General features: G+C 47.6%; 1 protein-coding gene across 3 annotated transcripts in view; it reads left to right on the plus strand.

The window, feature by feature from the left end:
- The window catches only part of KCNIP1 (potassium voltage-gated channel interacting protein 1), a 236764-nt gene that overhangs the window by 129477 nt on the left and 80181 nt on the right, over positions 1-27106 (plus strand). The window contains exon 1 of one of the 3 annotated variants that reach the window (XM_012461124.2): positions 11468-11486. The exons of the other annotated variants lie outside the window; for them this stretch is intronic. The gene's annotated coding sequence lies outside the window, so the exon portion shown is untranslated. Of the gene's footprint in view, positions 1-11467; positions 11487-27106 lie in introns of those variants that run through there. 3 annotated transcript variants of the gene reach the window in all.

The following is a 27106-nucleotide window of genomic DNA, read 5'->3' on the forward strand; positions in this document are numbered from 1 at the left end:
TGGATGGATGAATGGAAGGATGGATGGATGGATGGACAAATGGGTGGGTGGGTGGATGGATGGATGGATGGATGGATGGATAAATGGAAGGATAGATGGATGGATAGATGATGGATGGATGGATGGATGGATGAATAAATGGATGGATGGATGGATGGATGGATTAATGGATGGATGAATGGATGGATGGACAAATGGCTGGCTGGGTGGGTGGATGGATGAATGGAAGGATGGATGGATGGATGGATGGACAAATGGGTGGGTGGGTGGATGGATCGATGGATAAATGGAAGGATAGATGGATGGATAGATGATGGATGGATGGATGGAGGGATGGATAAATGGATGGACGAATGGTTGGATGGATGGACAAATGGGTGGGTGGGTGGGTGGGTAGGTGGATGGATGGATGGATGGATGGATGGATGGATAGATGATGAATGGATGGATAAATGGATAAATGGATGGATAGATGGTTGGATGGATGGACAAATGGGTGGGTGGGTAGGTGGATGGATGGATGGATGGATGGATGGATGCATGCATGCATTAGGCAGCCAAGGGGACAGCACCAATGATTCAATGTGCTGAATGCTCCAACTTCAGCAACATGTATTCAAGAGCAATGAACTCAGTGTTGTGGCTTCAATGACCTCCACTCAGGATGGGCCAGGGAACCAGAGAAGACTCTCCAAAAAGGCAACATTTGGGCTAGGATGTACAGATGAGTAGGGGGTCAAATGTGTTGTTGTCACTGGATCCCAGAGGGGTCCATCAGGACTGGGGGGAGGGCAGATGAAAGTTACTGCCTAACTTGGCACCATCGTATGTTTCAAAACAAAGGAGAGAGAGGATCCAGGAAAAGAGGAAGGGTACTCTAGGCAGAGGGTGCCAATGGGTACAGCACAGTGAGAACATCAAGACCGGGGTGGGGGATTTGCTGGGAAACAATTGTACCCTAGGGGAGCAAGCACAGCCTCTCAATCTACAGGGAAATGCCTGGTGGGGAGGGATGGGAGAAAAGAAACATATTGCATGACTGTGTCTTAAAGGCCTAATTCCAGGGTATAGCATCACCCCCATCTTCCAGGCCCAGAAAATGAGGCTCAGAGGGAGACTTTCTGATGAGTGCAGGGTGCAGATAAGAGCATCTCCAAAGCTACCGCCTTCCCCCGTCACACCAGGGCATAAGCAACTGATAACAGCTGTCAGCATGGGGTAGTGGAGGGAACACTGGGTTAGAAATAAGTGTACGAGGCTTGAGTACAGATAGCCGATGAATCAGTGTGTGAACCTGGTCAGGTGACTCCAGCCAGATTACTTCCTTCTCTGAGTGTCTGTTCCACCCTCTGTGAGTGGGAACAATCACCAAGCTCCACAAAACAACGGCTGTGAAATTGCCTGGTACAAGACAGGGCACTTTCAGGGTGCAGCGGCTGTTGTCCTAGCCGCCCAGCCTCCTAGATAGGCAGTTACATCATCTGTGAAATGGGCGTTAGAATTCCTACCTCCCAGAGCAGCTGTGGGCAGGAAAGCAAAGAATGTGTGTGACAGCCCAAGCACTGTGCCTGGCACATAGTAGGTGCTCAGGAAAGGCTGAGGGTGCAGCTACTGTCCACACACATGGCTCCAGTGACCCAGGAAGGGGCTTCAGGAACTGAGGGCAATTCTGAGCCTTGGTGACTGGTCTCTGCCATTCTCCATTTCAAAGGCTTTTCGAAAGCAGCTCCAGACCCAAGCAGGAGGCCAAAGAAACGCAGGGGCTTTCCCAGATGGAATTTTAGAAACACACAGGATTGTCTCCCCTCAGAGAAGGGAAGCTGTCTTCTGCGGTAAACAGACTGCTGGTTTATGTATTTGTCATTGCTCATCAGGAACGGAAGCCAAGAAATGCTCTCTGCAATGAGGGCACAACCCCTCAAATCTCCTCCCCTCCAGATGCTGCCCACCGGAGCTGAGACTGCCAGGTGCCCTAGGGCTTCTCCTCCAGGGGCCTCTGGGTTCCCCAAGGCCACCTGCTGCCCCCACTAGAGACCTGGGCTAGTCCTGACCAGGGCAAAGAGTAGCACTGACAACAGCCCCAGGTGATATCTGCACACACAGCTCAGTAATGGCAGCTGCCTTCGTGACAGCAAGCCATAGGTCCAAAGCCCACCATGCTTGAGGCTGCTCAGCTCCGAGCCCTCCCCGGCCTCAGAGGACCTTCGTGCCTGTCCTCTGTCCTCCTCCCCAGTCCCAGGCCAGGCTCAGCTGCGGTTGGGGAGCAGAAAAACACGCATCTGAATCAAAGCTCTAGGAGCCTTTGCCTCTGCCTCCAAGAGGCGAGGGAAAATGAATACCCATGAGAGCAGGCAAGGGAAAGTCTCAGAAATTACTAGATGCCCTGGAATCAAGCCCTGTCCCACCAACGCCACACGGATTTCCAGGCTATTAGTCCTTCTGTAATTAGGATTCTCGCCTCAAATCTTGTATCTTTTTTCCCACAAAAGATTCTCCTCCAGGCTTCACCGCTGCCCTCTGGCGCTTCCTTGCAAGGCTTTTGAAGAATCCTTTGAAGAGAAGCAGCTTCCTTTGTCAGGGGCTGCAGAGTGCTCTACCGCCCCACCCCAGGGTGAACCCACAGAAGTGGGAGTGCTCTGCTGCGTGACCCTGGGCAAGCGCCACAACCTCTCTGGGTCGTTTGCACATCCTTACCGCTAGAGATACGGGCGGTAAATAAAAGAGGCTGGCGCAAACCAGCATCAGCTCCCTTCCTCCATTCCTAAAATGTGATGCCTAAGGACGGGCCGGCCTCCTGCTGTGCCTTCTCTCTCTCGGGGGCCATTCTCTACCCAGTGGGGGACATTCGATTAGTGGAAGAACCCTGACTCTGAGTCAGGTTAGCATCCCAGTTCTGCACTTGTCAGCTGTGTGACCTCAGGCAAGCAACCTGGCCTCTCTGAACCTCAATTTCTTCATCTGTAAGTGGGGACGCTAACGCCGTGCTGAGGGCTCCATGGGACAACCATGTAAAAGCACCCAGCGCGCAGCCAGCACGCAGCAGGTCTGCACAGTGTTCCCTCACGTGGGGGCGGGTTGGGACTTGAGCACTGATTGAACCTGGAAGAAGCCATTTCCCTCTTTTTTCCTAGAGGAAGAATTGTGAATTCCTGGGTCTCAGAGGAGCCATCCGCTTTGGGGTCAGAAAAGACATCCTCCTTTGAGGAGGGGGAGAGCAGAGGGAAGGGGTTGGGGGGAATCACGCCTCCCGCAGGCGTTCTCAGGGTCTCTCTCCCGCAAGGATGGAGGCGGCCAGGGACTTGGGCGGTGTGGGGCGCCACCTGGTGTCCAGAATAGGTAAGACAGGCGGAGCAGGAAGGTCCGGAGTGGGAGGAGGACGCCGGTCAGGCGAGTAGGGGACAGCGAGAGCGAGAGCGGACACTCTCCCAAACACATGGGCGACACATAAGATGAGAAAAACGAGCAGGGCAGCTGATCACAGGAGCAAATTTTAAAAATTAAGTGGCTAAGATGGTCAGGGAGCCTCACTGAGAAGTGGTTTTAAGACCTGAAGTTGGGGACTGGATATGCAGATATCTGGGAGGACAGCTTTGCAGGCAGAAGAATCAGCCAGTGCAGGGGCCAGGAATGTGCCTGGACGTGTTCCAGGAAAGTTCCAGAATGCGCAAAAAGGCCAGGGACAGAGAGCTAAGGGGAGAGGAGAGGTCAGAGAGATGGCAAGGGGATGGGGTGGGGGTGGGGTGTTGGCTGTGCGTCGGGGTAAGGGTTGTGGCTTTTAATCTGCAGGAGAAGGGGAGCCACTGGCAGGCTTGAGGTAGAGACAAGAGCTGACGGCATTTTAATCCTCTGGCTGCTATGCTGGGATAGACCGGGGGCCAAGGGCAGAGCGTGAAGAGCGCCCAAGAGGCTTCTGCAAGAATCTAATGGGAGGTGCTGCAGCTTTGGCCAGGGGGTGGCAGTGCAGGTGGTGAAGGGGTGTGGTTCTGCAGGTGTTGTGGAAATGGAACCGGTGGGATTTGTTGAGAGGCCAAAGTGGAGGTGAGACGAAGAGAGACTCCAGAATGACCGCAGGGTTACTGGTCTGAGCAGATGTCCAGATGAAGTCGCCACTGACTTAGACGGAGAAGGCTAGTAAAGTGAGGAAATATCAGGAATTTAGGTTTGGACTTGCTAAGTCTGAGATGCCTGGGAGATATCCAGGTGGAGACAGCAAGGAATACAATGCATCCTAAACTCCAGCATCCATTCGGTCCCCTGGAGGGCTTGTTAAACCAGACAGATGGATGCCTCTCCCACCCCGGCACCCCTGAGTTGCTGATTCAGTAGCCCCAAAATGGGGCCCAAGGTTATGCACTTCCAGCAGCTTCCCAAGTGATGCTGGTGCTGCCAGACTGAGAACCACACTTCGAGTAGCACCAAAGTACCAACTGGATGTTTGATGCTGGTGTTCGAAAGAGAGGTCCTGGCAAGAGATAGAATTTTCAAGTCATTGGCACGGCAATCCACAAAACTACATGCGCTGTCCCAGGGAGTGTGTGTGTAAAGAGGGAAGAAAAGGGCATCAAGTCCCGAGCCCCAGGCTCTCCAATGGTGAGAGCTTGGCAGGTTAGGAAGGACCAGCAAAGACTGGGACGGGAAACCAGTGAAGGAAGAGGAAGGCCAGGCAGGTGTGTCCTGAAAGCCAAAAAGAGAAAGGTCATGATTAATATGATGGATGCATTTTGCAATTTTTTTACATGTAAGAGGAGATTAATAGCTCATAGCATTCCCAAGCATCGCTGTTAGGGATTGTAGCTCCAGGCTGGCAACCCCTAAATCACAAACTAGATTGTCAAGAGGCCTGCCTGGAATTCCAGCTCTGTAAGTAATATGCTGTGTGGCTTTAAGCAGGTCACTTCACCTCTCTGGGTTTCTCTTGCTTCCATATAGAAATGTAACAAGAAAATCTTTTATTTATTATTTATTTATTTATTTTTGAGACAGAGACTCACTCTGTCACCCAGGCTGGAGTGCAGTGGTGCAATCTCCACTCACTGCAACCTCCGCCTCCCGGGCTCAGGCAATTCTTGTGCCTCAGCCTCCTGAGTAGCTGGAATTACAGGTGTAAGCCACCACACCCACTAATTTTTGTATTTTTAGTAGAGACTGGGTTTCACCAGGTCGGCCAGGCTGGTCTCAAGCTCCTAACCTCAAGTGATCTGCCTGCCTTGGCCTCCCAAAGGGCTGGAATTACAGGTGTAAGCCATCACACCCACTAATTTTTGTATTTTTGGTAGAGACTGGGTTTCACCAGGTCGGCCAGGCTGGTCTCGAACTCCTGATCTCAAGTGATCTGCCTGCCTTGGCCTCCCAAAGGGCTGGAATTACAGGCATGAGCCACCACACATGGACAAGAAAACCTTTTAAAGTGGATGTTTTAAGAGTCTCTTTCCGTTCTGAATCTCTTTGTTATCTTAAATATTACCCCCTCAGAGAGGCCTTCACTGACTCCCCTGTCCAAGGTAGCTCTCCACCCAAGTCAGCACAGTTGTCACAGAACCGCCACAACCTGAAACTCTGTGCACGCTGCCGTTTACTTATTTGCTATCAGTGTCCCTGCACTCTGTAAGGTCCAACAGGGCAGGCTCAGTTTCTGTCTTGTTCCGGGTTTTATCTCCAGCCAAGTATCTTTGCAGTGCTCTGTTTTTATTCTGAAGGGAAATTGGGTGCTATTGGTGGGTATGGAGCAAAAGGGGACAGTGATCTGGCTTGGACGCACTAAAGGGCTGCTGAGCCACACTGATGGGCTAGACCACGGCAGGCAGAGAGGACAGGCAGGAGGCCAGGCAGGGGCTGCCCGGGCCCGGACACAGGTGGGGGGTGCGGGTGGTAGTGGCAGGCAGTGGCCAGGCCCTGGGTGTATTTTGATGGTCAAGCCAACAGGACTCGCTGGTGGGCTGGATTTGGGTGTGAGAGAGGCAGGTTCTCCCAGATATGACTCAGATGTGACTTTGAAAACTCCCTCGACACCTGCCTGGGGAACACAGGGAAATTAGAGGGAAAATTTCAGGAGTCTCATTTTATTAATTCTGAGAGTTTTTTCTATTAGACAATGAAGTGGAAACGTCAGGAAGGTAGCTGGAAATTGGAGTCTGGAGTCAGGGGGAGAGCCTAGCCAGAGACGTGAATTGTGGCGTCATCGGCACAGAGACAGCGTTTAAATCTGCGACTCTAGATGGGTTCACCAGGGGAGTGAGCATTGACAGGGAAGAATAGAGCAAGGCTGAGCCCTGTTGGGGCAGAAGGGCACACAGGGACAGTGGAGGCAGATGGCAGAGGGTGGCGGACCAGCAGCTCTGAAGGCCAGAGCTCTACCACAGGGGGATGGCCGCAGAGGGGCCCGGGGCTAGCAACCAGGAGGGACTGTCCCAGGCCTGCCTCCTCATGCTAGCAGCAGTGATTCATCTTCAAGGAGAATATTGATTGAGCACCTACTGCATGCAGAGATCTCGTCAATGGCTCAGTTAATATGACATGGCCACACTTCCTGATCTGAGCTGTCTGAGCAGGTATTTTTCATCCTGGACTTATCCCCATTTCTTAGCAAAGGGATGGACTCAAAAGACAAATAGTTCCCCCAAGATCACACAGCAAGCCAGTATTGAAACTGGCATAGAAACCAGCTTTTAGGCCTCACAAGGTGGGGCCAGAAATGAGGTGAGAGCAAGCATTTACTGAGCAGCTACTGTAACCACCTCCTACATACGAAGTGCTCTACCCACATTACTGACTACTCAATAAATGCTATCTTGTAATTCCCACTTTGCAGATGGGTAAGCAGAAGCTTAGGGGTATGAAATGACCTCCCCAAGGTCAAGGCTTCTAAGTGGTGGAGCCAGGCCTGCAAACCAGGCTGTCTGAATCCAAATTTACCTCCATGTTCACAGTGGGGTGGCCCCACCCCCAATCCATCCCCACCACCAACAGGACGGTGGTTGGAGTCCACTGAATGAAAGCATGTGTGCATTCAAAATAGCCAGCCAATCAGCAGCCTCCCATCAGAAATGTCATCTTTACGACAACAGCATCAATTCCAGGCATATCCTGCATATGTGAACCTAGGGGGAAGGTGGATTGTCCTTTCCAGCCACTCCCCGGCCCCTGAGAGTCCCACAGGCCCAGAACCACGACCCCTGACACTGTCTACACATCCCTGCTCCCCCTTATCTTCAGGCCGCAAGTGTCTGGCCAGGCTTTCTCACTGGGAAGTCGCCACTCCATCCAAATGACCACCCGCCCCTCCTCACCGGCCTCCCTGCTTCTGCCATGGCTCCCCCTCTTTGAGTCCATTCTTCAACCAGCAGACAAAGGGGTGCTCTACACACCAGTCAGGCTGTGTCTCCCCTCTACACAGAACCCCTCCAGCGCCTTCTGTCTCACTCAGAGCAAAAGGCAGCAGCCTGCACACTCCAAACACATCCACCCACACCTCACCTCCTCCCTCTGGCCCTCTGCTCCATTCCCTTGTATCTGATGGATCCATCCCATAAACATGGCACCCACACATCCGCCTCAGGGCCTTTGCTCAGGCTGTTCCCTCTGCCTGGAGCACTCTTCCCGCAGACACTCTTGAGGCTCATTTTCCTTTTAGTGAGACTTTCCCGGTCGCCTCTTCTGGATAGCAACACTCCTCTCCTTCCCTGCCCTCCTATTCCTCCCCAACATTCATGCTACATAACAGACTCTGTGGGGCCTTGGTCTGTGTGTTTCCTTCCTCGCTCCCCTACTGAAATAAATGTGAGTGTCCTGAGGCCAGATCCACTATCTGTTGTGTTTGCTGCTTTTTCTCTACCCCTAGAATGGTGCTGGGCCCGGAAAAGGCATGCAGTCGATATTTGCTGAATAAATGAATGTCAAATAAAGTGGTGTGGGGACTCCAGGGGAAAGATATGTCATTTTCCACCTTCTGGGTTCAGCTCAAAGCAGAGAACTGAGAGGTACCCAAAAAGGATTGTGTGTGTGTGGGCGGTGGGGGGTAGGGGGCAGTGTTCCAAGATCTCCAAGGCCTGGATTTTAAGCATGGTTTGAGATGCCTGCAAGAGGGCCTGGCATTGCTAGATTTACAGTTTGCATTCCAGAGGACAGCCCCACCTCTGACCTTAGCCTGTGCCTCAACAGCCTGTTCAAGGAGATCTGCCCTCAGCGGGAGGCAGCCAGGCCAGCTTCCAATCCCACCACCGCTTTCCAGGTGTCTCTTGGGTGGCAGCTGCCTTTGCTCAGTGGTCTTCAGCTTTGCCCCCTGCCAGGCATGTGCTGGCTTCCTGCCTGCATCATAGCTCATGGAGTCCTCTCAGTCACTTCTGTATGGCCAGCAGCATCCCCAGCTCTCAGTGAGAAGAGTTCGCTCTGAGAGTTAAGGAACTTACCCAAGGTCACACAAGATCTGAGTCTCAAATGCACACAATTTGACCCCACAGTCTAAGGTCTGGACTGCAATGGAATAAGAAATTATTTTACCATTCTGAGTGGCAGTCTCTGAAAACTAGAGCAATAATTGAGGCCTCTCAGGGAGTAGGAGTGTCGCTTAAAGGTGGTAATGAAGTTGTCCTCACCCTGCTCTCCATTCGACGACCCTCCTCCTCTCTCCACCCTGGGCCAAGCATCCAAGGCAACCCTGTGTGATGTATTGTTCTTGGGGCAACCAGGCCCCCATATAAAGTGGTGTCTTCCTTCAGCTCCTAACAAGTAATGTGGTCATTGCCCACACTGCAATGACAGAGGAAGCTGTGGGGGACCCCGCTCGCGAATCTCCAGGCTTCCAGCATCCCTGTGCTCTGAGGCCATGGCCATAAATTCCAGCTGTGACCAGCAGAGGGCAGCAGCAGCCTGGGGAAGGCCCAGAGGCCCAGGCCTAAGGGAGAGGCCGGTGTCTCCACCCTGGGAGCCCATTTCCTCCGTAGCAGGAGCAGATGTACAAAGAGGAGGACGAGCCAGTGTCTTCTGGGGTGGAACACCTCTGCTGCACCCTTGCTTTCTATCTTCACAAGCTTCCCCATGAGACTGACCCAAGGCTCTCTGGCCACTGCTGCTGGTGATGGTGATGAGTAATAATAATAATAATAATAATAATAAAGGGAATGCCTTCTGCTTAGGTCATCTTTAATTTCCCCCCAGACTGACAGTAGACTCTGCTTAGAGTCACAGGCAGCCCAGCAATTACTGAGTGCAAATACCATGTCCACCCGCCTCACCTCATCCATACCCACAACACCCAGCCCTGAGACCCACTCCACTATCACCTCCAGTTTATGAAATAAGATGCCAAACTCTGAACAGAACAAGCATCTCAAAAAACGGGCATATTACATTTAAACCCTCAATCTGTTGGGTATTTAAGTAAAATGGACACACCTCCAGGGAGTCGGGGGCAAGCGCGGGCTCTCAGGACTTCCTGAGTTGGGATCCTGGCTCCGCAGCACTGCGTGACCTCGGCGAGTTACTTCATCCCTCCAAACGCACTGTTCTCATTCACAGAATGGAGATGATCATAGAGCCAAATTCATAAGGTTGTTCCTTGTAGTACAGGTGAATCTCCATGCCCAGTAACTGCTGGACCACCTGTGGTTTCGAGGATAACTTCTCTCCCACTTCTCCATGGCCCTCGGAACCTGCCTCTCCTCCCATCTTCCCCGCCCCCATCACTCTGTAATTGAAAAAGTCATGATTGTGCTGCCAGGTGTAGCCCTGCTCGCAGGTCAGATCCCCGCACTGATTCAGTGACTCAGCTGGATGCAGTTTGGCTGTGTATGATCAACCCGCTCCCCCAGACAAAAACATGATTTTGCACCACAAAGAAGTTTATTTTGCTCACACACAAAAGAAGGCAAGAGGAGGCGGGTACAGGGCTGGCACCGCAGCTTCAAGAATCAGGAAGAGCCTGGGTTCCTTCTGTCTTCTTGTTCTGCCAATATCACCCCATGGCTGCCACTTCGTAGCCCAAGAGGGTTGCTGGAGCACCACCCTTCAGTCCCATAGGTGACAACAGCCTGCTCTGTGAGAGTGGCAGTGGCTCCCAGAGAGACTTAGGAAGTAGAATCAACAGGGCTTGGTGACAGATTTGCCACAGAGCTGGGGAGCAGGGAGGCCCAACGGTGACTCCCAAGGAGCTGATGCGAGAACCAGATGAACATTGTTCTCATCTCCTGAGACAGGGTCAGTGGTCCCATGGCCAGGAAGTGGTGGGCACTAGAGAGTCACAATGTACATTAGCATATCAACACTGTGAGTAGGCGCGCAGGGAAGAAACCTGTCCAACCCGGCCCCATGCTAGAAAGACATCAGCAGGGTCTGCAAAATCCTGATTACATCTCTTGAGCTTGCACCTGGAGCTGCCATCTTGAATCCCAGGTGAATACTGGCCTTTGGTTTGAGCTGTGTGCCCCGGATGATGGTGGTCCCAAATTATATAGGCCAATATCTAGAGTTGGGTTGAAATAAAGCATATCGAGGAAAAATTTTGCAGTGAGATTTTTTTGACTGGTACGTCAGGCTTTTGACCACAGAGCAGCATCCATCACTCCATACGCGCACTGGGGATGTACACTCAGCCAGGAGGGAACATAAGGAGGGCGGGCAAGCCATGTTTACTAAAGTCTCTCAGTGTGTGCCAGGCGTGTTCATGTATATTCAGGGAGAAGTGTTGGTATTTAAAATCCTCAGCCCTTGCCCGAGCCCCCAACACGCCTCCTAGTCTGGAGAACTGTAAATCTTGAAAACATCCTGCAAGGGAGATACCTCGCAGAAGGCAGGCTTGGCATGGGATGAATAGAACTGACGCCTCTGCTTCCTTCTGATGCACAGCGAATGGTGAGCTGGGTGGAGGAAGCATCGTTGCTTAAAGAGGAACCAAAACTCCACCCCAGAGTTGCTAATTCCTTTTGGCTTGCAGTTATGCAGAGGATTAAAAAATCCAATGAATCACAAATTCTCTGGTTGCTAAGTAAAAAGAATAGATTTTGGCTGCTGCTGTTCCCTTCCCCAAGGAAAAGATTCAAGCAGAGGCGGTCCCCATCTCTTATCACAGAAAGCAACATCTCTTAGTGCCACTAGACGCACCTGGTTGCTCATGGCACTTTGGGACCCTCTGCCCACTGGCTTATGGGCATGGCTTCCCTGTCACTCCGGGTCCCTGGGAAGAGCCTCTTTCCAGATCCCCGCTCTGTGCCTTATCACGTTTCTCCCAGACTATCGACTTGGTCAAGGTCAAGGCATGAAGAGAGTCTCGCAGCAGCCCTGCCTGGCTCTGCTCTGATGAGGGAAGCCTTTTAGAGCCTGCCCCTCCTTCAGCACGAGGGGCTACTCGGGCCCAGTCCCAGAGACCATGCCGATCCCAGGGGAAGGTGGCTGTCATCCCCATCTGTGTTTTCTCTTGCAGGTAAGTCATGCTCCAGCAGTCGGGAGGGCTGTGTGATGACACACTTGGCAGTTTGGGAGCAAAAGCCGCCACAGTAAGACACGATTGATTCATTGCATCTCAACCTTCTGCTGGGGTGGACTTTCATGTGTGGATTTCTGTCCCCAAGGAGGCTTCTCCGGGTCTGGAAAGGGCCCTAGCCTTGGTTGGGGGAGGTAAAGGGGTGGTGGCTTCCAGGTGCGGTGGCCAGGACCCGGCTCCATTGTCTGTGCATGTAGCTTGCACTGGGCTGCCTGCTCCAAGGGAGGCATCTCCCACGATCTACAACATTGGCTTCAAAGAGCTGCTCCTGGCAGCTTCCAATGGCTGAGACCTACTGGCATGGAATGGATGAGTGCAGGGAGCTTCCTGGGACCTCACTAGTCCTGCCTGGATGCTCGGAAGGCCCTCGTCCTCGGTGGCATGCAGCCTCGGCCGTTTCCAAACTCATGGCATCCCACCAGCCACGTCACTTACCCCTAGCTCTGTCGCCCTTCCCATCACCTTTCTCTCACCCATCACCTCACATCAAGGTTTCAGCCAGTGGGAAAGAGGTTTAGACTCCACTTACTGTGCGTGTGGGAGGTTGGATTGTGATGTCTTTGTAGGACTAGGCTTCTGAAGGGACATTTGACTTCTGGCACTGAAATGTCAAAGGGTCTTGGGCACCCGCTAGGGCAGCACGTGGAGCATCCACATGTGTGTGCAGCCGAGGCTCTCTCCAGCTCACTGGTGCTGGGGACACGCCGGGACCAGCTGCCTCCTTGGTGCTGCCTCTTCACCTTCTCCATGGTTCCAGGCCTGGGAGCCTAGAGTGAACCAGAGCCTGGACAAGAGCCCTCTCTTAGCTCAAAGGGAGATGGGAAGAGTCTCGGCCAAGTGCCATGCAAATTCACATTCTCTGGATTTTAAGGGAAATGGACATGCCAGGGATGTACAAATTACTGTTCCCAGGACGCCTCAGGAACAGGTGCTCCCAAACGGCTTGCAAATGCTTTCTCCTAGTGGTTGAGGGTGGGCTCCCAGGGTTCTGGATCCACTGTGACTGTGGAATGAAGGGACAGTTGTCCTCAAACTCCAGCTTTAAGAAATTAAGTCTGGGGCTGGAAATTCCCAGCATCCCATTGAGTCACACAGACCCCCAGTCTTGTATGGCTCCACCCTGCCCCCTGCCTGCAGGGCTCCTCCTCCAGCTGTCCTCTCTCCACCAGGGTCTTCTGCCTCCCCGTTCAAGTTCAAATGCCACTGAGAAGGGGAAGGCAAGAAGATTCATATCAGTAGCCAGTGTTTGCTGAGCAATTCCCACCTGGAATGCCATGGGGGGAGCCATGCAGTGCCCGCCCCCCAGGGGGAGGTAAGATCATGCATGGGAGGGAGCACAGGACCAGGCGGCTAGGCAGTCGCCCCCATCGCTCAGTGGCTGGATGACAGCTGCACTTGAACCCTGGCGATTGTCCTTCACAGCTCCCCTTTTGGCTCTCCAGACTTAAGGAGGGAAGGGGCACTGAGAGCCAGCAGCTGCCCATCAGAAGCAGGGGGACCTGGAAGGCAAAGGAGAGGGGGCTGGCATGTGGTGAGCGCCGACTGTGTGCACACAGTGCCAGCCAGGAGCTTCACACTCATTATCTACAGTGCCACAGCTGCCCAGTGGCTGTGGAAGCCGATGGACCTGGCCCTCTCCCAGTGCACAGCCATTAGAGGGTCCAAGTTCATGGAGCAACTGTGGGGGGAGCAAGGTGTCTCCATCAGCTTCCAGTTCCGCTTTCCAAACACTGTCACCATCGCCAAAGCGAAGCCTCAGACCCACAGGCCAGAGCTCCCGTGCCCCATAGCCAGGAGTAAAGGACAGATGTGGGGAATCTGGAAGTAGATTCACTTCAAGCACCACCCCCCTCACGCCCCCTATTTTTTAAACTTGTGCTCCTGTGAAAACTGCTTGTGTCTGCATCAAACCAGCTAGGGAGGGCTGAGGGCTAAGGGTAAACCTGGGAGAGTCGAATTGCAGCGCAGTGATTAAAATCAATATTCCACATAATGCAATGAAACCTGCTCACATGGTCCCATGTAATCTTCAAAGCCACAGCCCTTTTACAGTTGAGATTATTATCTCCATTTTACACTGGAGGAAACTGAGGCTCTAAGAGATGAAATGATTCAGCCAGATAAGAAGTGATGAATCCAGATAGATGTGGTAGATTGAATGACAGCCCTCACAATGGAACCTGTGAATGTTCCCTTAGATAACAAAGGGACTTTGCAGATGGGATTAAATTCGGGCTCTTAAGATGGGGAGACATTATCCTAGATTATCCAGGTGTGCCCTCAGTGTCATCACAAGAGTCTTTATAAGAGGAAGGCAGAGATTTTGCTACAGAAGAGGGGGAGGCATGACAATGAGTCAGAGGCTGGAGTGAGACCTGGAAGGGGTCATGAGCCAAGGCGTCCAGGTGGCTGAAAGCCAGAAAAGGCCAGGAAATGGTTTTTCTCCATGAGCTTCCAGAGGAAACCAGCCTGGCCAACACCTCTACTTTAGCCCAGCGCAACTGACTCCACACTTTTGGCTCCAGAACTGTAAGAGAATAAGTTTGTGTTGTGGTAAGGTAGCAAATTTGCAGTAGTTAAGGACAGTAGCCATGAGAAACCAAAACATCAGGATTATGCCTCAAGGATCCCGACGCCCTCCCTCCTCTCCGCTCTGCAGTGTGCTGGAGCCCACAGGGCTCTGCTGCTGGGAGTTAGCATCTAGTCGGACGCTTTACCCACTCATCCCCCAAGCTAAGGGACTCCCGAAGTCAGGGACCACCACGTGTCATTACTACGTCCCAGGATCTGATGCGTAATAGGTGCCCAGGAAGGGAGACTCGCCTTCCCCAGATTAAGAACACAGAAGACAAACTATCCATGGCTGCTGTGAGCCTCTCATCAGACCTCAGCCTCTAGGACAGGGTCCCTGCCTGTCTCCAGTGTGTGGCCTTTGTGTCTTCTTCCTCACTCCATCCCCACAATGGGACGAGAAGTCGTCAGGAAGGCAGAGGACCTGCAGGCAGCAGTCAGGGCTCTGATCGCAACTGGCTGAGGGGCCATGGGTCAGGGCTGCCATCCCCTAGCTCTGTGCCTTCACCTGTGTAGTGAGGCACTCACAGCCCCTCTCAGGTGGGGATGAAGAGGTGACATGTACAAGTGAGTTACACATGTTCCGGTTCTGTCACTCACCAGTGCTCACTGGGTGGGTCACTGAACTCCCCTAAGTGTTCCCCTCCCCATCTGTAAACCATCAGTGCAAACTTTTACGAGGCAGGGCTGACCTGGGGCAGGAACCAGTGCCCCTCTGCCCACAGTGAAGTCTGCCAGCAGGCAAAGCCCATGGAGGGTCTTGGGAAACAAAGCCAACAGAGTCAAGAGCGTCAGATGACAAGGGACTTCAAATGCCACTTTCATCCTGTTCTTTCTGCAAACATTTACCGCATACCTACTCAACCTCAGGCTCTGTGCCAGGTCCTGGGGATGTAATGTTTTCCATGAAGAAATAAGGTCCCTGTCTTCATGGAGTGGCCTGACATATGCCCGAGGCAATCCGCAGCCAAGTGCAGGAGACTCTTTTTTTTTTTTTTTTAAAGAAAAAGCAAGAAAGAGAGAAAGAAAAAAAAAGAATGAAGAAGAGGAAGAAAAAGGAAGAGAAAGAGGGAGAGAGAACGGGAATATTGCTCTATTGCCCAGGCTAGAATGTAGTCTAAAAATGAGAATTGAAAACCTCTTTTATGCCAATAATTGTGCTTAACAATGGAGATAGGAAGGAATAAGGGAAGAAAATAACAAACAAGCAGCCAACCAATATTTCATTTAAACCTATGAAATGCTATGCAATTATTGAGGAGTGATTTACTTGCAATTATGTAGTCACTTTTGGAATAGGTGTGATATGGTACTGATAAGAATGTATGTTTTGTGTATTTGAAGTGGAGAGTTCTATAAATGTTTATTAAGTTTACTTGTTCCGGATCTGAATTCAAGTCCTGGATGTCCTTGTTAATTTTCTATCTCGTTGATCAGTCTAATATTGACAATGTGATGTTACAGTCTCCCACTATTATTGTGTGGGAGGCTAAGTCTCTTTATAAGTCATTAAGAACTTGTCTTATGTATCTGGGTGCTCCTGTATTGGGTGCGTGTATATATAGGATCGTTAGCTCTTCTTGTTGCATTGATCCTTTTACCATTATGTAATGTCCTTCTTTGCCTCTTTTGATCTTTGTTGCTTTAAGGTCTATTTTATCAGAGGTGAGAATTGCAACTCCTGCTTTTTATTTATTTATTTATGTTTGCTCTCCGTTTGGTTGGTAAATCTTCCTCTGTCCCTTTGTGTCTTTGTGTATCGTTGCATGTGAGATGGGTCTGGATACAGCGTACCGATGGGTTTTGGCTTTTTATCCAGTTAATAATATATATGAGTTTAATACTGCCATTTGATGCTAGCTGGATATATTTTTGGAAAGGCTGATACTGGTTGTTCGTTTATATGTGTAGTGCTTCTTTCAGAAGCTTCTGCAAAGCAGGCCTGGTGATGGTAAAATCTCTAAGTACTTGCTTGTTTGCAAAAGATTTTATTTTTCCTTCGCTTTTGAAGCTCAGTTTGGCTGGATATGAAATTCTGGGTTGAAAGTTCTTTTCTTTAAGGATGTTGAATATTGGCCCCCACTCTTTTCTGGCTTGTAGAGTTTCTGCTGAGAGATCTGATGTAAGTCTGATAGGCTTCGCTTTGTGGGTAACCTGACCTTTCTCTCTAGCTGCTCTTAGTATTTTCTCCTTCATTTCAACCCTAGTGAATCTGACGATTATGTGCCTTGGGGTTGGTCTTCTTGAGGAATATCTTTGTGGTGTTCTCTGTATTACCTGGAGTTGAATATTGTCCTGTCTTACTAGGTTGGGAAAGTTTTCCTGAATAATCTCCTGAAGAGTATTTTCCAACTTGGATTCATTCTCTTCGTCACATTCAGGTACACCTATCAAACGTAGATTAGGTCTTTTCACATAGTCCCGTATTTCTTGGAGACTTTGTTCATTCCTTTTTATCCTTTTTTCTCTAATCTTGACTTCTCGTTTTATTTCATTAAGTTGGTCTTTGAACTCTAATACCCTTTTTTCTGCTTGATCAATTCGACTGTTAAAACTTGTGCATTCTTCGCGAAGTTCTCGTGTTGCGTTTTTCAGCTCCATTAATTCACCTATATTCCTCTCCAAATTGTCTATTCTCGTTAGCATTTTGTCAAACCTTTTTTCAAAGTTCTTAGTTTCTTTGCATTGGGTTAGAACAAGTTCTTTTAATTCACAGAAGTTTCTTATCATCCACCTTCTGAAGTCTACTTCTGTTAATGGAATGCACTTGTTCTCCATCAGGGCTTGTTCCGTTGCTGATGAGAAACTGTGATCACCTGCAGAGGGAGAGGCATTCTGATATTGGGTATTCTCAGCCTTTTTACACTGGTTTCTTCCCATCATTGTAAATTTATCCGCCTGTCTTCTTTGTGATTTCCGACTTTCAAATTAGGTTTCTGAGTGGACGTCGAACTTGTTGATTCCCAGCGCCGTAATCTGAGCAATCCACTGCACCGGCCAAAACAGTGATGTTAAGATTGATGGTGCTTTTCTGCCCGGGAATCGGCCAAAAGGGGACCCAGTCCCACTCGCTCTGCACCAAGAACTGCCGCGCTGAGGCGCCAGCAAAACCGCTGTGCCGGCCACAAGAGTCGCCCTGGCGACCCGTGGGCTCCTCCGCTGGGAATCTCCTGGTCCATGAGCAACAAAAATTCGTCTGAAAGTGTGGCGTCCTCTCATTCTCTGCACTTTCACTAGGAGCTACTATCCCGAGCTGCTAGTGGTCAGCCATCTTGGATCTCTCTCTTGGATCTCAAGAGGGAGACTCTTGAGCAGAAATTGAATGTGTTCATATCTGTGGGCACCAGCCTGGCTTTGCTGAGTAAGCTGCATCAGAGTGGAGGAGGCCAGAGCCAGACTCCAGTCTCCATCGGATCCTGGACTGAGGAGAAGGGGCTGGCAGGAGGAGCAGCCTGAGCGCCTGCCTCTCACCCTAACTGGGTGCCGATATGTCCCCATGGCCCCAGCACCCAGGCATGTCACCGAGTAAGCTCGAGACAAAAGTGATGAGTGGCTCAACAGTGTCTGGGGCAATAGAGGGAGAGAAGAACTCAAAATAGCTGAGGTTTTCAACGACCAGAAAATGGAGGAAACTTGAAAGAAATGGGCCGTCAGCAGGGACACTAGCTGGACGCCCAGAGCCCAGTCGGCTCTGTAAGGCCCCCAGTGCAGGCATTTGACTTCAAATCACAGGCAGTTCAGCAAAAGCCTCTTTGCTACAGCGATTATGGTGAAGCTGATGCCCAGAGCTGAGAAGAGGCAACTTTCAGGCCTCGAGTGGGGGCAGAGGATCCCTGGGCCCCAGTGCAACTTGGCCTGAAGATCTGAGTCAGGCATTCAACCTCTTCTGCTCGGCTTTTTCAGGAAGATGCGTGTAGCAGCCTCTCTTGCTGCAAGGGTACACCGCATGTGTGACCCAAGGCTTCTGGTGCTGGCTCAGTAGCTAATTTGAGCATGAGCACCCTTGTTGATAAAATGAAGAATGGGCGTAGATCACATTTCCCAAAGTGTGTGCTTCTCAGAAAATTAGGTCCCTGGTTGTCCATAGAGGTCTCATTCTTTCTGAAAATATTCACCACACACCTACTCCACCTCAGGCTCTGTGTCAGGTCTGTAGTTATGTTAGAAAGAACTCTTATGATTACCAGGATTAGTCACTTTAAAGCCTGTCTGAGTTGGGTCACAAATCCACCTCAGTCAGGCTTTAAATGGGAAACAGGGTTTAAATTGGATTTAAACATTTAAAAACCATGCCAACAAATCAAAAGAAAGTGAGAGCAGCTAGATTGATTTCAGACAGAGCAGACTTCAGAGCAAAGAATATTGTTAGGGATAAAGATGGATATTACATAATAACAAAGATGTCAATACTCCAGGAAAACATAACAATCTTTAATGTGTATGCACCTAACAACAGAGTGTCAAAATACAGATGACAAAACATGATATAAATGCAAGAAGGAATACATGAGTCAACTGTTACAATTGGAGGCTTTAACACCCCTCTACTAGAAATGGACAGATCCAGCAGGTAGAAAGTCAATAAAGGCATAGTTGAATTCAATGACACTGTCAATCAACTGGATGTAATTGACATCTATAGGCTACTCATACAACAAGAGCGGATTACATATTTTCCTCAAACCCACATGGGACATTCACCAAGATAGACCACATTCTGGGTCATTAAACATAACAAAAGTAAAAGAATAGAAATCATATAATATCTGCTCTCAAAGCACAATGGAATCAAGCCAGAAATCAATAACAAAGAGATAGCGGGAAAATCCCAAAATACCTGGAGATTAAACAACACTCCTAAATAATGTAGGTCAAAAAAGAAATCTTAAGAAATTTTAAAAAAATACTCTGAACTAACTACAGATCACACGGACATCAAAACAATAATAAAGGAATATTATAAACACATCTATGCCCACAAATTTGATAACTTAGATGAAATGAATCAATTCTTTAAAGTAAATAATCAGCCAAAATTTACACAAGAAGAAATAAATAATCTTAATAGCCCTATGTGTATTAGAGAAAACAAATCAATAACATCCTTTTGAAACAGAAAGCACCAGACCCAGATAAGCTGATTGGTAAATTCTAACAAATATTTAAGGAAAAAAATGTTATAAATTCTCTACAACCTCTTTTAGAAGATAGGAGCAAAGGAAATATTTCCTAACTCATTCTATGAGACCAATATTACCCTAATACCAAAACCAGACAAGACATTATCAGAAAAGAAAACTACAGAATAATATCTCTCATGAACATAGATGCAAAAATTCTCAACAAAGTATTTGCAAATTGAATACAACAACGTATAAAAAGAATTATAAACCATGACCCAGTGAGATTTATCCCAGGTATGCAAGGCTGGTCCAACCTCTGAAAATCAGTTAATGTACTCCATCACATCAACAGGCTAAGGAAGAAAAATCATGTCATTATACAAATAGATGTGGTAAAAGCATTTTACAAAATCTAACCCCCAGTTGTGATTAAAACTCTCAACAAACAAGGGATAGAGAGGAACTTTCTACCTTGATGAAGAAAGCTTCAAATATCCTCCAGCTGACATCATACTTAATGGTAAGAAACTAGAAGCTTTCCTACTAAGGAACAAGGCAAGGATGTCCCCTCTCACCACTCCTTTTCAGCATCATATTGGAAGTCCTAGGTAATGCAATGAGAAAAGAAAAGGAAATAAAAGGTATACACATAGGGAAGGAAAAAATAAAGCTGTTTTTGTTTATAGAAAATCCAAAGTAATCAACAACAAGAAAAACCTCATGGAATTAATAAGCTATTATAGTGAGGTTGCAGGATAAGGTTAACATACAAAAGTCAATCTGTTTCCTATATACCAGCAATTAACAAGTGGAATATGAAATTTAAAACACACTATCATTTACATTGACACCTCCCAAAATGAAAATACCTATAATATAAATAAGTATAAGTCAAATAACATGTGTACAAGATCTATATGAAGAAATCTACAAATCTCTGATGAAAGAAATCAAAGAAGAGCCAAATAAATGAAGAGTATTCCATGTTTATAGAGAGGACACCTCGGTATTGTCAGGATATCAGTTCTTTCCAACTTGATCTACAGATTAAATGTAATCCCAGCCAAAATTATTGGTTATTGGCAATTATTAACAGGTTATTTTATGGATATCAACAAAGTGATTTTAAAGTTCATAGAGAAAGGCAAAGACCCAGAATAGTCAATTCAATACTGAAGGAGAAAAAAGTTGGAAGACTGACACAACCTGATTCAAGACTATGAAGCCATGATAATAAAGACACTGTAGTATTGTGCCTTTATTACACAAATAGACAAGTAGATCAATGGAACAGAATAGAGAGCCCATGAACAGATGTTTCACCAATGAAGATATACAGATGGCAAGTATGCATATGAAAAAAAAATGCTCCACATAAGTCATTAGGGAACTGCAAATTAAAACAATGATGAGATGCCACTACAGTACTCATAGGAGGGCCAATATCCAAGACACTTGACAACACAAAATGTAGGTGAGAACGTGGAGAAACAGGAACTCTCATCAGTGCTTTATGGGACTGTGCAAAACATTACAGCCACTTTGGAAGACAGTTTGACAGTTTCCTACAAAACTAACAGACCTTTACCATAAGATCCATCAGTCATGCTCCTTGGTATTTACCCAAGTGAACCGAAAATTTGTGTTCACACAAAAACCTGCATGTGGATGTTTACAGGAGCTTTAATCATAATTGACAAAACTTGTAGGTCACTAAGATGTCTTTCGGTGAGCTAATGGATAAATAAACAGTGGTGCATCCTGGTAATAGAATTTTACGCAACACTAGGAAGAAATGAGCTACCAAGCCAGTAGAAGGCATGGAGGAACCATAAATGTATATTACTTAGTAAAAAAAGTCAATCTTGGTTCCAACCATATAACATTATGGAAAAAAGCAAAACTATGGGAACAGTAAAAAGATTGGCAGTTTCCAGGCGTTGGGGGGAGGAAGGGATGACTAGGTGGAGCACAAAGGATTTTTAGGGCAGCAAAACAGTTCTGTATGCTACTACAATGGTAGATATACGCCATGATTTATTTGTCAGAATGCATAAAATGTACCAGAGTGAACCCTAATGTAAACTATGCACTCTGGGTGATAGCGATGTGTCATTGTAGACTCATCAGTTATTACAAATGCATCATTCTGGTGCAGGATGTTGATAGTGGGGCAAGCTGTGCATGTGTGGGAGTAGGGAGTATATGGGAACTCTTCTACTTGACACCTAATTTTGCTGTGAGCCTAAAACCACTCTAAAAAATAAAGTTTATTAATCAAGAAAGAACACAGTGAGCTGCAATTTCATAACCACCAGATTGACAAGAATTAAGAAATTTAATAAAGAATTGATGAGAATATGGAGCAAGAGGAACTCTCATATATTACTGGTGGAAAAGAAAATTGGTATACCCACTTTGTAAATAGTTTGGAAATGCCTAGAAAAGTTGCACATGACCCCAAAGTGACCGAACAATGCCACTATTAAGTATTTACCCTAAAGACCTTTGTTGAACACATTTTTAAGGTATAAATGCAAAAACACTTGTTGCAGTATCATTTCGACAGCAAAAACTGGAATCAATTTAAACAGCTCTCAATGGTTGAATGCATAAACTCATTTTAAGCAAAACGAAAATAAAAATAGATAAGAGGACAAGATTCACTGTCCAGTGATTTTCTCAACCTTCCTCTCTTCTCAAGAATATTTCGTTTTGCCTGCCATTAAAACTTTTGTTCCAGGGTGTCCATGGTCTGTTGTTTAGTTTGTGCACTGAACAAAGGCTCTTGATGAAGGAGTGAGTGGGAGTTTAAATCCAGCCATGCTCTGCTCTCCAAGCCATACACCGTGGTACAGTCTCTGTATACCCAGAGAGAGGAGGCATCTTTTACTTCAGACATTGATGTCATCTATTCCCCAAATCCAGTGCTTCCAAGTCTGAATCTGCCCAGTGGGAAGTATTTTTCAAATTAATCTACTCAGACGGAGCATCATTTTCTAACTCACACAAAGGCATTTTTTAGATTAGTTGGAGCACTGGCCTTTTCACCACCCAGCCTCTCCATTCTGGTACAATCCTGTTGCAACCAAGCAGGTACCCAGGCTTTTTTAATGTGGCAGAGAAACAGGAAGTGAGGCAGAAGGGAGGCAAGGTGATGCCTTGTCTTTTCTTTGTTATGAAAAGGTCAGGTAAGGGACAGTAAGGTGAAAGACGATTGGAAACGAAGCCAGAGAGCCTCAATTGTTCTTCATAATAAAAAGAAGTTGGGGATAAGGAAGGGAAAGAGAGCCAGGAAAGACAGCCAGAAAAGTCCCAAAGGAGGGTTCCCCTGGAGAGCCCTCATGCTTTACAGCATGAGCAGCTCTTGTGCAGCTGGGAGAAGGAAAAACATCAGAGGGGAGAGAAAAGGGAATTTCAAGAAATATTGCTTAGGATTATAGATTAGATACCATTTAATGTAAATATTCAAATTCCTTTTTATAAAAAAATCAGATATATTGAAGTGTAATTGAACCAACTGGACCATATTAAATCCTTTTCTCGTCCTGTGATTCTTAGAGTCCCATCTGTATCAGGGGAAGGCAGGTGGGTTCTAGAACATTCCAAATCTGTCCCTGTGGGTTTTTCCTTCTCCAACTACACATAGGCTTGGGCCTAATAAGAAGTCTATGGCATTAACCCAGCACAAATGCCTAACACTTAGATATGACCTCAAACCAAGACTGTCTCCACAGTGAACAACCCCAGCCTGTCCCCTCAGCGTCTCCTTAGCAAATGCCATCAGTCAATGGTGCAGCCATCTTGGAGGCCTCACCATCCATAATCTGCTACCGCCCCCCACCTCACTGATTGTTTTCTTTTTATGTCTCATTCCTGGACATTACTTATTCTTTACTTTTAAATATTTGCTTCCGTAAAAAAACAAATGAATGCCTGGGACAGATTTATAAAGAATGTTCCTGGAGAGGCGGGTGGATTAATTATTCAGCATCCTCTCCCTTTGTAACTATTTATTGTCTCATATGCATTTATATGGTACCTATCACTACAGATCTCGCTCCATGCTGGAGACATAATTCCCAGGGACTGACTACTTGTCTAAGATGTATATATCGTATTGCAATCCTATTTTATTTCTGACTGTAAGGGCACATGCCACTGTTGGGTAATTGCGTTCATGTTTTTAAATGTGAAAAATAATCAAATATAACTTGAAAGAGATTGTACAGTAATTCAAGGGGATATTAAACCACCAGGAAGTTACTCGGCAAATAAATAGGCATTTGTGGCTGTCAGGGTGAGCGATGAGGAGCTGGCTGGCTGTGTGGGAGGAGGAGACAGACAAGGGGAGAGTGCAGCATGAGTGCCTGGTGGCCAGGTGAGATGTGCTGGGGGAAAGGAGCTTCTAGTGGCCGAGAATAGAAGACCTGAAGTTGGCCAGTGTGTGGCTAGTGCCGGTAATCCCAGCAGTGTGGGAGGCCAAGGCAGATGGTTTGCTTGAGCCCAAAAGTTCAAGACCAGCCTAGGCAACACCGTGAAACCCCATCACTACTAAAAATACAAAAAGTTAGCCGGGTATGATGACCCATACCTATAGTCCCAGCTACTCCAGAGGCTGAGGTGGGAAGATAGCTTCAGCCCAGGAGGCAGAGGTTGCAGTGAGCTCAGATTGAACCACTGCACTCCAGCCTGGGCAAAGATTGAGACCCTATCTCAATAAAAAAAGACCTGAAATCACTGGGTCTCATTTGAGGTAGCCAGAAACAGAGGAAAGCCCACTTATGGTAAAAAGCAGAGCACTAGATTGGAGAAAGCTACAGGTTTTCATGCGTGCTTGCCCAAGTGATGCTACATGTCAGGCTCTAGGGTCCCTGCTGGGACAGAGAGGGACTACATTTACTTACATGCCTATAGCATGTCAGGCATACACTTGTGCCTTTGTATACATCAGCTCTGTTTTTATCATTAAAATATCCCTGTAGAAAGACAGACCCTGCCGTTTCATTTTACAGATGGGGAAACCTGAGCTCTGAATGATTCAGCAAACCCTGAGTGCATCCCCCAATCTTACCCCTGCAAAACCAACACAAAAACGAAGGCACACTCCCTGCCTTCCTGCAGCTGACTGACAGACATTTAGGTTGATTCTGAAAGTCAATAGGCCCAGATTGTCATCCTTCATTTTCCTTGTATGGGATGAGAGAGCAGCACACAGCCAGGTCGGGGGAAGGAGTGAAGGTCTAGGCCTGCATCCACTCACCCCCAGGGAAAAGAGTAGGGGGCCAGACAGCTGGGCATGCAGACAGCAATTGGAGAAAAGTCAGCCCAGCTATGAACCCCATGTCTTTCAATATGAGCCAAGAGGAATGGCATCTGTCAGAGTTTCTGGACTTGGAATTTTGCATCTCGTCGTGTGTCCACGAGGAATTGGGGAGACTCTCCCCCCGGCTGGGCCGAGGCTCCAGCAAACATGTTGCTGCCCAGTGGCTATCAGGTCAAGGTCCTTGGAAAAGAGCAGAAAGTGGCATGAACATATCTTCTCCTTTGCTTCCTTCTCCTCGCTCTTCATCATCATCATCATCATCAAATATGGATCTGTGAGGCTACCTCTGGGGTTGAGACTAGATTTTGGGCAATAATTTGTGATGCCCTCTCTGCTCAATCCAGCCCCAATCCAGGCTACAGATGAATGTAAAAATCTCTAATTTAGTGCCAACTAACAGCAACCAGCTCTACTTATCTTAAGCCAAAAGGAGGGACTTCTCAGAGGCATACTGATGGAGGATGGCAAGAGGGCTTCACGTGGGACCAGGGCCTGGAGAGACACAGCGTTCAGGAAGCTCTGTCTCCCTCTCTCTCTCTCTCTGTCTCTCTCTCACACACACCTCTGCTTCCCTTTACCTGTAGACAGGCTGTCATCTTTCCAATATTCATGGCAGAATGTGGCCGCCATTAACTGCAGGTGTATATCAGAAGCCTGGCCTCCCAGGAGAGGGTGAATTGATGCCCTTATCTCAGCTCCAGCCTTCCACTCCCACCCTGAGCCAAGCATCTGGTGGCTAGGAGGAGCTCATGTTGCAGAAATATTGAAATTTTTACTAAAAACATTTGAACTGGGCTGGGGAACATTTCCTGGAAGAGAAGGTGCTAGTCTGACAATCCCAGAGTGGTCCCCTTCATCTGGCAATTCATCTTCTTCAAAGGTCACACTATCCTTTTCACTTTCCAGCCTCTGCACCAGTGCCAAAGACTGTCACTCACTCCTCTCATTCTGAAATGTCCTCTGCACTCCATTCACCAGTGCCGAGTCTTATCCTTCTCTGGGGCTCAGCTCTGTCCCACCTCCCCTGAGAAAGTCACCCTGGTCCCTGCAGCCACTATGAGCTGCCGTTCCTGAGCTCTTCTGCTGTAGATGATCCATGCCATTGACCAAGGCACCCATTTCCCACATACTGAGCATTGCTGAGCACCTACTGTGTGCCAGGCACTGTGCTTCAGGGCCTTGGGGGATGCTCCAAAGGGTAAAATGCAACCAAAGCCCCGAAGGAGCTCACATTCTAGTCGTGTCCACAAAGAGGTAATACATTCCTAAATTGTATATACCATTCTAGTCACAATAAAATCATGCTGTACTTTGATGGTGGGCATCCATTTTAAAAGGGGGAGCACTGGCTGAATCTGGGTCATTACAGTAGGAAATGCATATATATAATCACTTGCCCATGAATATTAATGTATTTAATGAGGGTAAAACATATTACTTAAAGCAAAGCATTCGTTCCAGCTACTGTTGGATTTGCTCATTACTCTTTCCTATGCAGATATTACCCATGATTTACCTGCATATCCAGCATCTGGATAGAGCTCAAATCCACCTGCGGGTAAATTAGGTTAGCCATTTGTTGGCGAAAATTACAATGTTAACTAATTTCCAGAGTATGCTTGCAGCCGGTAGTTTCACACTTAGGTACACGACTTGCATTCACATCACCTGGTTAATGGTGTAAACAGAAATTTTCTTTCTACTTTTTGGAATACAGTAAGGTAATGTTAAGCTAACATAAAACTGTTAACAGTACCTGGTTCTGAACTGTATTTATAAGGTGTATCATAAAACTATTATTTTAGAGCATGCCAATCTTAAATTCAGAACAATTCAAATATGAGCTGGAATCCAGTTTGCATCATTACCACTTATAAAAATAAGGATCTGTAAGTTGGCTGGATAAAAAATATTATAAAATAATGACTTAAGTGGCTCTGGAGTCAGCATAAAAGATAAAAATTGGGTATACTCAAAATTACCTTCAAAATCTCTTAAGTCATTCTTAAAATACTTGTAAATATACCAACTCAAAATACAGCCAACAAAACCAGTATTTTTCCCATTTTGTTGGGAGAAATTTCTTTCTTTAGTTGTGCATTACATGAAGAAGTCAGAGTGCATTGGGGGCCATGTTGTATAAAATGACAGATGTTCAATGTATGTTAATATGTGGGTCACACTTGGCCCAGCGAGATGCTTACCTAGAGGAGGCACGTGGGAGCCAAGGCCAGGGAAGGCGTAATTCACTCTGGAGAATTGCTTTAGCTGGCAAAGCTCAGTTTCTCCCCGACTCCCATTTTGCTTTTGCTGAATTCACATACATCACACCAAGACCAAAGAGTGTGATGTGGTTCCAGCCACAGTTGGCCGACAGCAATTTCTAGGCCCACCTTCACTAAGGCAGGTCCTAGATGTGTTGCTGGGCATTTGGAGTTTATTGAGATCTACAAAGCTGACTTCCTCCCCAGTTTCAGGTGGTTCAGGCTGCTCTTGCCTCTCCTTGGTGTGTCAGAGTAGAGGGGAAATGGCTTTCAGGGCTGGGATCATAACCCTGTTTCCACTCCACTTCTGACTTACATTGTGCTCTGAGAATTGACATTCTACTTGGGG

Source organism: Aotus nancymaae, unplaced genomic scaffold (assembly GCF_030222135.1).
Source record: "Aotus nancymaae isolate 86718 unplaced genomic scaffold, 86718_ANA_hifiasm-v0.15.2.pri h1tg000015l_1, whole genome shotgun sequence".
NCBI classification, from domain to species: domain Eukaryota; kingdom Metazoa; phylum Chordata; class Mammalia; order Primates; family Aotidae; genus Aotus; species Aotus nancymaae.